Genomic DNA, 11,742 nt, shown 5'->3' with positions numbered 1-11,742 from the left:
GTTGTCATGTCTGTCACTCTTGCGGTTCATTTGCTTGATGCCGCTGAAGTAGGCACGATCAGGCAAGCTCTACTGTCAGTCTTGTGTTGTGCCAGGTAGAGTTTTCAGGTTTCTATATCCCTGCTGATGTTATGCCCCATGTTGCTACTATTGTATTAGATAAACCCTATTTTTTATCATCACGAAGGTGTCCGGATTGATGGATAAGTCTGTATATTAGGGTCGTTGTGGGGCTGCAGCACATGGTCCTTGTGGCAGTTATGATAGAGTTCCTGACCATCAAGGACTGGCGGTTAGGATAGCATCTTAGACTGGCATCTTAGACTGACATCTTAGACTAGCATCTTAGACTGGCATCTTAGCATATGCTTGGCTGGCTAGCAACCTATAAGTATGTATCCCCAACCCCTCAGGTTAGCATGGCATTGAGTGAGAAATAAACCAACGAAAATTGTCCCAACTCTCTTTTGTTTGCTGCTCATGATGCGTAATTAAAGTTTCTCTCTGCAATCTACTCTGCCATGAATTATTTCAGAGTTACATCCAGAAGGTTGTAGGTTCCTTTTTTGGATAGCGAAAAGCGGCAGGGTTGTAGGTTGCTTGGAAGAACCCGACCGATTTTTCCATCCGTATCTCTTTTGGTAGACAGAGTTCAGTAAACAGACAACAACCTTCAGAATTGCATATAAGTCGCACTGTATCAGAATTGCATTTTGTTTTCTTTCACATCAGCACAGAGGATAGGTGTGGCCTCTTGTATTTCTGTGCATGCATTGGAGTACAAATCTCTCTGAAAGTGAAACGATGAGTTCTTTCCTGTTTGATGTCACGATCTTCAGGGAGTCGGCTCCCTTTGATGTTCTTCGGGGAGTTGGCTCTGCACTTGATGCTGAAGCAAGCCTATCACCTACCAGGCTTTCGATCTTTCGCCATTATCAGGAGCCCTGTCAAAGGAAATTAAAGCTTCGCTGTGTTTTATGTGTGACAATGTAAAAACAAAGAAACTTATTTATGAGATCCTGTAACACTGTAGCCTATGAGACCAGGTCTCACGCGAGACCCATCCTGATGGATGACACGTGGCATTCACAAATCACAAAGCATCCCCCACCCCCATTTAAAATCAGGGGGAAGAGAGATTACATGCTTTATGATTTATGAATGTCACGTGTCATCCATCAGGACGGGTTTCACCTGCTAACCGTGAGACCTGGTCTCATATAATTTTTTTCCGTCTTCTAGCGGGTGGTTGAAGAAGTCTGCGGCAGGCTAAACACGAGCACATGAAGATGCCGGGCCTCCTCCAGCCACTTGTCGATTCCCACTGCCCCTCAAAAAAAACCGAGTCATGACAAGACTTGACCATGGATTTCGTCCCTCCGACACCCCTTCACCGTTGCCCAAGTAATCAAGGCACATCAAGCTTCACGATGTTCCTCATACCATCGTCTTCGGACCGTGACCATATCTTCACGAGAGTGATGTGGCGCTCCCTCCTTGAGGCGGCGTGTACCAAGCTCAATTTTAGATGACGGTGTATCACGCTCAAGTGAGCACGTCAACTAATGCTTGAAGATGTACCATCAATGACTGCCCCGAGCAATGGTGATGTAAGTGGCTTCCGACTATAGATTCTTGTATAACTCCACTCACATCCCCTCGCTCAACTTTTCTCCATTCAAAGCTTTGTACATCAAGGAGCCCAACTTGGTTGCATAATTTTAAATAGTGGGCTATGCCAAATCATAATAGCGGCACACCGCTCAAACAGGTATAGCAAAACTATAGCCCGCTATTTTGTAACGTTATTGCACAATTGTACATGAATAGGAGTACTATTTAGTGACACCCTACTCAAACCATTATAACATGGCTATATCGGCTATTTAAAACTTTGCTTGGGTGGGCTACCGGATTTGCCTCTACACCTACCAGACATGGGCGCTGGCGACGAGCTGGATTGGATGTCGCACAATGACATCCTTCGTGCACAACTAGCTCACAGTCAAGCGCACTTCAAAAAGAAGGCGTATAGGAACCACACCGAGCGCTTGTTCAAGGCCAGCGAGCAAGTCATGTTGAAATTGCAACTGTACATGCAATCCTCCATGTCAAGCCGCCCCTACCCCAAGCTTGGGTTCAAGTTCTTCGATCATACTCTGTCGAGCAACACGTCGGCACACTGTCATACAAGCTCACGCTACCGGATAACAATTTCATCCACCCCATCTTCCGCATGTCGCAGGTCAAGCCATTCACCCTCAACTACACGCCGGTTTTCACCGAGCTTTCACGTGCTCACTTCCTATCTCCATCCTCATCATGCTCAATAAGAGGGGGGGGGGGGGGGGGGGGGGGGGGTGGGGGGGGGGGGCTCTTTGGTGGTCCAAGTCCGCTGATCATCTCTATCACCGGACTTAGCTAACAAGGAAGACTAGCTACGCAGTCCTTGCGTCATCGGTACCCCACGACGTTCTCTGGTGCCACATGTGGCCCAGGGATGTGTGTGTGTGTGTGTGTGTGTGTGTGTGTGTGTGTGTGTGTGTGAGAGAGAGAGAGAGAGAGAGTATTTAAGCCTATCAAACCTATGAGATCGGCAAGTGATGAGAAGTAACCTAAATTTATTTCATCAGTGATAAGAAGTAACCTAAATTTCTTCATCTCATGTTCCTCTTATCGTCACCTAAATTCCCCCAATTCCCCCATATTAAGCATGTCTAGCGCCGTAAAACTTACATAAAGCGCTCGTGGATGTAGTATTGCTTGTATGGATAAACATCCACACAAAACGAAAATATGCCCAAGAATGAAAGAATAGTTTTTGTAGACACGGTTTGCTTCTATAGTTATTGGGCTTCCACGTAAAAAAATAGTTATCGGCCTTTAAGTATCCAGCCCACAGCATTTCGGATGAAGTGTTGGGTTCTCGATTGACATCTTCGCTTAATGGGTGGTCTCAAAGAAAAAAAGCTGTACTTCGGTTCACTCCACCGCGTCCCGCATCAGTGAGGACGACAATATGACGGCCAGCCTCCGCCGCCGCTCCTGCTCGCCGGCGGCGGTCCACTGGAGGACGAAGACCTTCTTTCTGAGATCCTTATCCGCCTCCCCCCGGATCCCTCCTCCCGAGCGCGCGCATCGGCCGTCTGCAAGCGTTGGCGCCAGGGACGGAGCCAGAATTCTAATATAAGGGGATGGTTGTGGCTTAGGTTCATGAAAGATTTCATCAAGAGAAGAAAACATGTGGTGGCTTTGAACAATTTATTTTTTACTAAAAGTTGTAAAAGAAATACAAAGGGTAATTCACATGCTAATGAACTAAATCTTTCTGCTGCTGGAACGGATAAACAATGCAAAATCTTATCTCATGGGTTAGGACTCAGGAATATTTCCTAATAACAACTTTTATGTGTACAGTTTGTGTTGTTCCAATCCTTTAGTTCTAAATGTACAGAGTAATCTAATTATAGGGAGGGAGTATAACCCAAGGATGGAGTAAAGAGAATGAGAAACGAAGAGTAACATAGTCTTACTTGCCTCATCGCCGATCATGCTAGCTGCGCGGCTGGTCGGCCGGCTGGCCGTGCATCCCCACAAGCTTTGGATCGCCCCTTGCCCCCTTCGACAGTCTAGATCTTAATTTAGGAATTGCACGGTGAATATGGAACTGCCCTACACGGCGGCTATACCTTAGAGTTAGCGATAGCATCGGAGGCAAGTAAAAGGAAAGAAAACGAGCACTAATTACGTCCTTTGTCTTCCTGTTGTGGGCTGCTGCAGGGGCCTGCTATAGATGGGCTTTATAGTTTTGCACTTCACGTGGTTAGGGGGGGGGGGGGGGGGGGGGCAAAGTTAGCCAAGCGTTCATTATTTTCCCTAATTTTTACCAGCTACTTGATCGTTATTACGTAAAAACAAAATCGTTACGTCCCCGCGCCACCTCATCTCAGACCCCGGATTCCGCCGCCGCCACCGCCGCAACCCTCCTCTCCTCGGTCACTTCGAAAGATCTCAAGGTTTGTCATTCCGACCTGCTCTGGAGGCCCCCAATCGCGTCCCTCCCGAGCGCTTCTCCTTGCTGTGCGACGTTGCCACGTTGGCGACCGCTTTTGTTGCAGATCCCTTGGATGCCGCCATGGTCTCGTGCTTATCTTACTTCAGAAGCGTCTCCAGGTCCTTGTGTGGAACCCCATCACCGGTTACCAGTACCGCGTCGATATTCCCAGGGGGTGACACATGATGTGAATAAGGCCATGATCAATGGCGCGGTGCTTCCTGCTGCCGAGGAGACATCCAACACTTCCAGGTGGTCTTGGTGGTGGCATACAACGACGACAAAGAACACAGACGAGCAGTCGCCTGCAATGGGGAAGTTTCATCTCAACACCCCTTCCATACCAGGCTTATGGGAGTAGTTTCCCCACCTTCGTTTATAGGGATGATGCTGTGCTGGGAATTTGGATGGACATGGAATTCTCGAGTTTGATTTGGAGAAGCAAAGGCTAGCTGTAATACAGGTGCTAGTGGATATGTGTGGCGGGAATAGCTGCCAGCTTATGCGGACAGAGGGTGGTGTGGTGGGTTTCCTCTACGTGTCAGACTCAGACTGCTGCACCGCCCAGTTATGGAAAAGGATGACTGATTGTGAATTTGTGATGGTGCTGCCTCATGGGGGCTTGCAAGAACTATTGAACTGGACAATCTACTTTCCCTCAAAGGAGAGGAGAAAAGGCACATAGTGATGCTAGGGTTTGCTGAAGACAATAATGCAGTGTTGCTGTGGACAGTTATCGGCGTTTTCATGGTCCATCTTGAGTCATTGAAGTTTAAGAAGCTTTTAATATGTATGGCCATGTCTCACGCTCATCCCTTCGAAAATGTCTACACTGCAGGGTAAAACCTGTTAAACAGCTGTATGTGTCAACTATGTTTATGCGCATCTTGTACGTATCTTGGTAGGAGTTGTATTCGGTTAGGATAGAAGGCTTATCTCTTATTCATAATTCTATCTCTAGCTAGCTTGCTTCCCAAGTTGTAACCTCCTACGAGATCCAAACTGTATGCGCTATCAGGGACTCGGCGCCCCTGCCTATAACATGTACAGCGTCTCCTCTCGATGAGGTAAGACGTTTTCTGCTTCGCACATGGTAGTTAAAGCCTTCCTTTTCCCATCTAGAGCTTCTGTCAAACCAATCTAGCCTAGCCATGTCTTCCTCCGGTGCCTTCTCCCCGAGCCTCAACAATCAGGTCACGGAGAAGCTGTCACGCACGAACTACGTGCTGTGGCGCACGCAGATCATCCCTCAGCTGCGCGGTGCCGGCGTCTTCGGCTTCATCGACGGCACCAAACCGGAACCGGCCAAGCTCCTCGTCACCACCAAGGATGGCAAGGAGACTTCATCGCCCAACCCTCTCCACCCTATATGGGAACGGGAGGATCAGCAGGTCCTTGGCTACCTGCTGAATAACCTCACAAAAGAGGTCCTGGTCACGGTGACCACGGTCACCACGGCGGGCGCGCTCTGGACGACGCTCGCGGCCATGTTCTCGTCACAATCGGCGAGCCGCATCAACAACATACGCACCTCCCTCATCAATGCGCAGAAGGGTAACCTCTCGGTTGCCTCCTACTTCGCCGTCATGCGTGGCTATGCCGATGAGCTGGCCGCGGCGGGTAAGCCTATCTAGGATGATGAGCTCATCTCATACATCATCCATGGGTTGGAGGCGGACTATCAACCTCTGGTGTCGGCTCTCGACGCCCGCGTCACTCCTGCAACCCTCGACGAGCTCTTCGCCATGCTATCAAACTTTGATCAGCGCATGGCCCAGTTCAATGGATCCGGTGGCTTCAAGTCTTCTGCTAACATGGCGTCACGTGGCCGGGGCGGTGGATCCCGCTCACGTGGCGCTCCTCGCTACAAGGGACGCTCTGGAGGCGGCGGCGGACACGATCGCGGGCACTCTCCTCCGCGCTCGGGCGGCCGAGGCCGTGGGCGTGGGCGTGGCGGTGGCAACCGCACGCGTCCAGAGACTCCGCGGTGCCAGATCTGCGGCAAGCCCGGTCACACGGCAAAAGATTGCTGGTACCGGTATGATGATGATGAGGACTCTCAAGACGATGACAAGGTAGCTGCTGCTGCCGATGGCTCCTACGGTATTGACACCAATTGGTACGTCGATAGCGGAGCCACCAACCACATCACGAACGAGCTTGAGAAGGTCACCATGAAGGAAAAATACCGCGGCAAGGAACAAATCCATACTGCCAGCAGCGAAGGTATGGGTATAAGTCATATTGGTCACTCTATATTCCGTACCCCTAGTCGCAAACTACACATCAAGAAAATATTGCATGTCCCTAGTGCACACAAAAATCTTCTTTCCGTCCATAGAATTGCTCTTGATAATAATGTTTTCCTTGAATTTCATCCCTTTTTCTTTTTGATCAAGGATCAGGCAACGAGGAAAATCCTCTATCGAGGTAGATGTGTTCGAGGGCTCTATCCGTTGATTCCGGAGTTTAGAAGATTCAATAAACAAGCTTGTGGTGCTATCAAGCTTTCGTCCACACGATGGCACGATCGTTTAGGACATGCCTCTTTTTTTAGTAGAAAAGTTGCTTAGGAAAAATAAGCTCCCGTTTGTTGGTGAGCGTCATGTTGAAACCATTTGTGATTCATGTCAACGAGCTAAAAGTCATCAATTACCGTATCCTGTCTCTACTAGTGTTTCTACCAAACCCTTGCAACTTATTTTTTTTTCCAATGTTTGGGGTCCAGCCCCTACCTCTGTTGGTAGACATACTTATTACGTCAGTTTTATTGATGACTATAGCAAATTCTCTTGGATCTATCTTCTCAAAAGGAGATCCGATGTGTTCCAAGTCTTTCAAAACTTTCAAGCGCTCGTTGAACGAAAGTTTGATAGCAAAATCATTGCTGTCCAATCTGATTGGGGAGGGGAATACGAGAAGTTAAATTCCTTCTTCCAAAATCTTGGCATCTCACACCACGTGTCATGCCCGCATGCTCACCAACAAAACGGGTCCACCGAACGCAAGCACAGGCACATTGTTGAGGTTGGTCTTGCCCTTTTGGCAGGCGCATCCATGCCCCTCAAGTTTTGGGACGAAGCTTTTCTCACAGCAGTTCACATTATCAACATGCTACCTAGTCGTGTCATTAACAATGAAACTCCCGTAGAACGACTTCTTCACACTAAACCGGATTATAAGTCTCTCCGCGTTTTTGGGTGTGCATGTTGGCCGAACCTTCGTCCCTACAACAACCGCAAACTTATGTTTCGCTCAAAACAGTGTGTCTTCATAGGGTATAGTGCACAGCATAAAGGGGTCAAGTGTTTAGATGTCTCCACTGGCCGTGTCTACATCTCACGTGACGTTGTCTTTGATGAAACCAAATTTCCCTTTGCTGACCTCCATCCCAATGCTGGTGCACTCCTTCGCAAAGAAATACTCCTTTTGCCCTCTCATCTCACTAGTTTTGACCAAGGGGGGCCTAATATTGATGACCTATTGACTAACCCATCTAATGATGTGCCTGAGTTTTGTGTTGGTGCAACAGACGAAAACAGTGCGGAAATTGCGGAAGAAAATCGCGTGCAAACTGCAGAAAAAGTAGCTCAAATTGAGCCATATTCCATGTGCCTCCCCGCGGGAGGCAAATCCGCCTCGGGATCAGTCCAACTGCAGCGAATCGAATCCTCCTCGGGGTCGTTTCCGGCGACCGAGGCAGGTGCAGGCGCGGGATCTCCGCCCGCTGATGGGGCAGCGACAGGTGCGGGGGCAGCAGCAGGCGCGGGCGTGCGCGCCACGCTTTCTCCAGACCCATGCGTCCGTCTGGTGGGGACCACGCGCACTCAGGCGGTTGCGGCCCCGCATCAGTCGCCATCGGCCTATGGTACGAGGTACGCCACCAACCCGGTGACGTACACGCGGCGCGGTGGCACGAGACGCGGGGAGGGTCCGACCGGCGCTGAACTCCAAGTGGACGCGCCATCACCGTGCAATGATGAGCTGCATGCACCAGCGGGATCCTCTGCGGCTCCTTCACGTGCTTGTTGGGGAACATAGTAATTTCGAAAATTTTCCTACGCACACGCAAGATCATGGTGATGCACAGCAACGAGGGGGAGAGTATTGTCTACGTACCAACGCAGACCGACTGCGGAAGCGATCTCACAACGTAGAGGAAGTAGTCGTACGTCTTCTTCCCGATCCGACCGATCCAAGCACCGTTACTCCGGCACCTCCGAGTTCTTAGCACACGTTCAGCTCGATGACGATCCTCGGGCTCCGATCCAGCAAAGCGTCGAGGAAGAGTTCCGTCAGCACAACGGCGTGGTGACGATCTTGATGCACTACTGACGCAGGGCTTCGCCTAAGCTCTACAACGATATGACCGAGGTGGAATTTGGTGGCAGGGGGCACCGCACACGGCTAAGGAACGATCAACAATGATCAACTTGTGTGTCTATGGGGTGCCCCCTGCCCCCGTATATAAAGGAGCAGGGGGAGGGGTTCGGCCGGCCAAGGGAGAGAGGCGCAGGGGGAGTCCCACTCCTACCGGGAGTAGGACTCCCCCCCAATCCTATTCCTAATAGGACTCTTCAAGGAGAAGAGAGAAGAGAGGGGGGGCCGGCCCCTTCTCCTAGTCCTAATAGGACTAGGGAAGGGGGGGAGGCGCGCAGCCCTTGTGGGCTGCCCCTTTTCACTTTTCCACTAAGGCCCAATAGGCCCATTTGCCTCCCGGGGGGTTCCGGTAACCCTCCCGGTATTTCGGTAAAATCCCGATTTCACTCGGAACACTTCCGGTGTCCAAACATAGGCTTCCAATATATCAATATTTACGGCTCGACCATTTCGAGACTCCTCGTCATGTCCGTGATCACATCCGGGACTCCGAACAACCTTCGGTACATCAAAATGCATAAACTCATAATAACTGTCATCGTAACGTTAAGCGTGCGGACCCTACGGTTCGAGAACAATGTAGACATGACCGAGACACGTCTCCAGTAAATAACCAATAGCGGGACCTGGATGCCCATATTGGCTCCTACATATTCTACGAAGATCTTTATCGGTCAGACCGCATAACAACATACGTTGTTCCCTTTGTCATCGGTATGTTACTTGTCCGAGATTCGATCGTCGGTATCCAATACCTAGTTCAATCTCGTTACCGGCAAGTCTCTTTACTCGTTCCGTAATACATCATCTCACAACTAACATATTAGTTGCAGTGCTTGCAAGGCTTATGTGATGTGCATTACCGAGAGGGCCCAGAGATACCTCTCCGACAATCGGAGTGACAAACCCTAATCTCGAAATACGCCAACCCAACATCTACCATTGGAGACACCTGTAGTACTCCTTTATAATCACCCAGTTACGTTGTGACGTTTGGTAGTACCCAAAGTGTTCCTCTGGTAAACGGGAGTTGCATAATCTCATAGTTATAGGAACATGTATAAGTCATGAAGAAAGCAATAGCAACATACTAAACGATCGGGTGCTAAGCTAATGGAATGGGTCATGTCAATCAGATCATTCAACTAATGATGTGACCTCGTTAATCAAATAACAACTCTTTGTTCATGGTTAGGAAACATAACCATTTTTGATTAACGAGCTAGTCAAGTAGAGGCATACTAGTGACACTCTGTTGGTCTATGTATTCACACATGTATTATGTTTCCGGTTAATACAATTCTAGCATGAATAATAAACATTTATCATGATATAAGGAAATAAATAATAACTTTATTATTGCCTCTAGGGCATATTTCCTTCAGTCTCCCACTTGCACTAGAGTCAATAATCTAGGTTACACAGTAATGATTCTAACACCCATGGAGCCTTGGTGCCGATCATGTTTTGCTCGTGGAAGAGGCTTAGTCAACGGGTCTGCAACATTCAGATCCGTATGTATCTTGAAAATCTCTATGTCTCCCACCTGGACTAAATCCCGGATGGAGTTGAAGCGTCTTTTGATGTGCTTGGTTCTTTTGTGAAATCTGGATTCCTTTGCCAAGGCAATTGCACCATTATTGTCACAGAAGATTTTCCTTGGACCCGATGCACTAGGTATGACACCTAGATCGGATATGAACTCCTTCATCCAGACTCCTTCGTTTGCTGCTTCCGAAGCAGCTATGTACTCCGCTTCACATGTAGATCCCGCTACGACGCTTTGTTTAGAACTGCACCAACTGACAGCTCCACCGTTTAAAGTAAACACGTATCCGGTTTGCGATTTAGAATCGTCCGGATCAGTGTCAAAGCTTGCATCAACGTAACCTCTTACGGTGAGCTCTTTGTCACCTCCATATACGAGAAACATATCCTTAGTCCTTTTCAGGTATTTCAGGATGTTCTTGACCGCTGTCCAGTGATCCACTCCTGGATTACTTTGGTACCTCCCTGCTAAACTTATAGCAAGGCACACATCAGGCCTGGTACACAGCATTGCATACATGATAGAGCCTATGGCTGAAGCATAGGGAACATCTTTCATTTTCTCTCTATCTACTGCAGTGGTCGGGCATTGAGTCTGACTCAACTTCACACCTTGTAACACAGGCAAGAACCCTTTCTTTGCTTGATCCATTTTGAACTTCTTCAAAATCTTGTCAAGGTATGTGCTTTGTGAAAGTCCAATTAAGCGTCTTGATCTATCTCTATAGATCTTTATGCCTAATATGTAAGCAGCTTCCCCGAGGTCTTTCATCGAAAAACTTTTATTCAAGTATCCCTTCATGCTATCCAGAAATTCTATATCATTTCCAATCAGCAATATGTCATCCACATATAATATTAGAAATGCTACAGAGCTCCCACTCACTTTCTTGTAAATACAGGCTTCTCCAAAAGTCTGTATAAAGCCAAATGCTTTGATCACACTATCAAAGCGTTTATTCCAACTCCGAGATGCTTGCACCAGTCCATAAATGGATCGCTGGAGTTTGCACACTTTGTTAGCTCCTTTCGGATCGACAAAACCTTCTGGTTGCATCATATGCAACTCTTCTTCCAGAAATCCATTCAGGAATGCAGTTTTGACATCCATTTGCCATATTTCATAATCATAAAACGCAGCAATTGCTAACATAATTCTGACGGACTTAAGCATCGCTACGGGTGAGAAGGTCTCATCGTAGTCAACCCCTTGAACTTGTCGAAAACCTTTTGCGACAAGTCGAGCTTTATAGACAGTAACATTACCGTCATCGTCAGTCTTTTTCTTGAAGATCCATTTATTCTCAATTGCTTGCCGATCATCGGGCAAGTCAACCAAAGTCCATACTTTGTTCTCATACATGGATCCCATCTCAGATTTCATGGTCTCAAGCCACTTTGCGGAATCTGGGCTCACCATCACTTCTTCATAGTTCGTAGGTTCATCATGATCTAGTAGCATGACTTCCAGAACTGGATTACCGTACCACTCTGGTGCGAATCTCACTCTGGTTGATCTACGTGGTTCAGTAGCATCTTGCCCTGAAGTTTCATGATCATCATCATTAGCTTCCTCACTAATTGGTATAGGTGTCGCAGAAACAGTTTTCTGTGATGTACTATTTTCCAATAAGGGAGCAGGTACAGTTACCTCGTCAAGTTCTACTTTCCTCCCACTCACTTCTTTCGAGAGAAACTCCTTCTCTAGAAATGATCCATTCTTAGCAACGAATGTTTTGCCTTCGGATCTGTGATAGAAG

General features: G+C 48.1%; 1 pseudogene; it reads left to right on the top strand.

Annotated features, from left to right (window-relative positions):
• The first annotated feature begins 5,679 nt into the window (after positions 1-5,679).
• LOC123132827 (uncharacterized) lies at positions 5,680-5,818 on the top strand (annotated as a pseudogene).
• Positions 5,819-11,742: the final 5,924 nt, after the last annotated feature.

The sequence above is a fragment of the Triticum aestivum genome, chromosome 6A, assembly GCF_018294505.1.
Source record: "Triticum aestivum cultivar Chinese Spring chromosome 6A, IWGSC CS RefSeq v2.1, whole genome shotgun sequence".
Taxonomy (NCBI): Eukaryota; Viridiplantae; Streptophyta; class Magnoliopsida; order Poales; family Poaceae; genus Triticum; species Triticum aestivum.
This window is presented reverse-complemented; position numbering and strand designations above follow the sequence as displayed.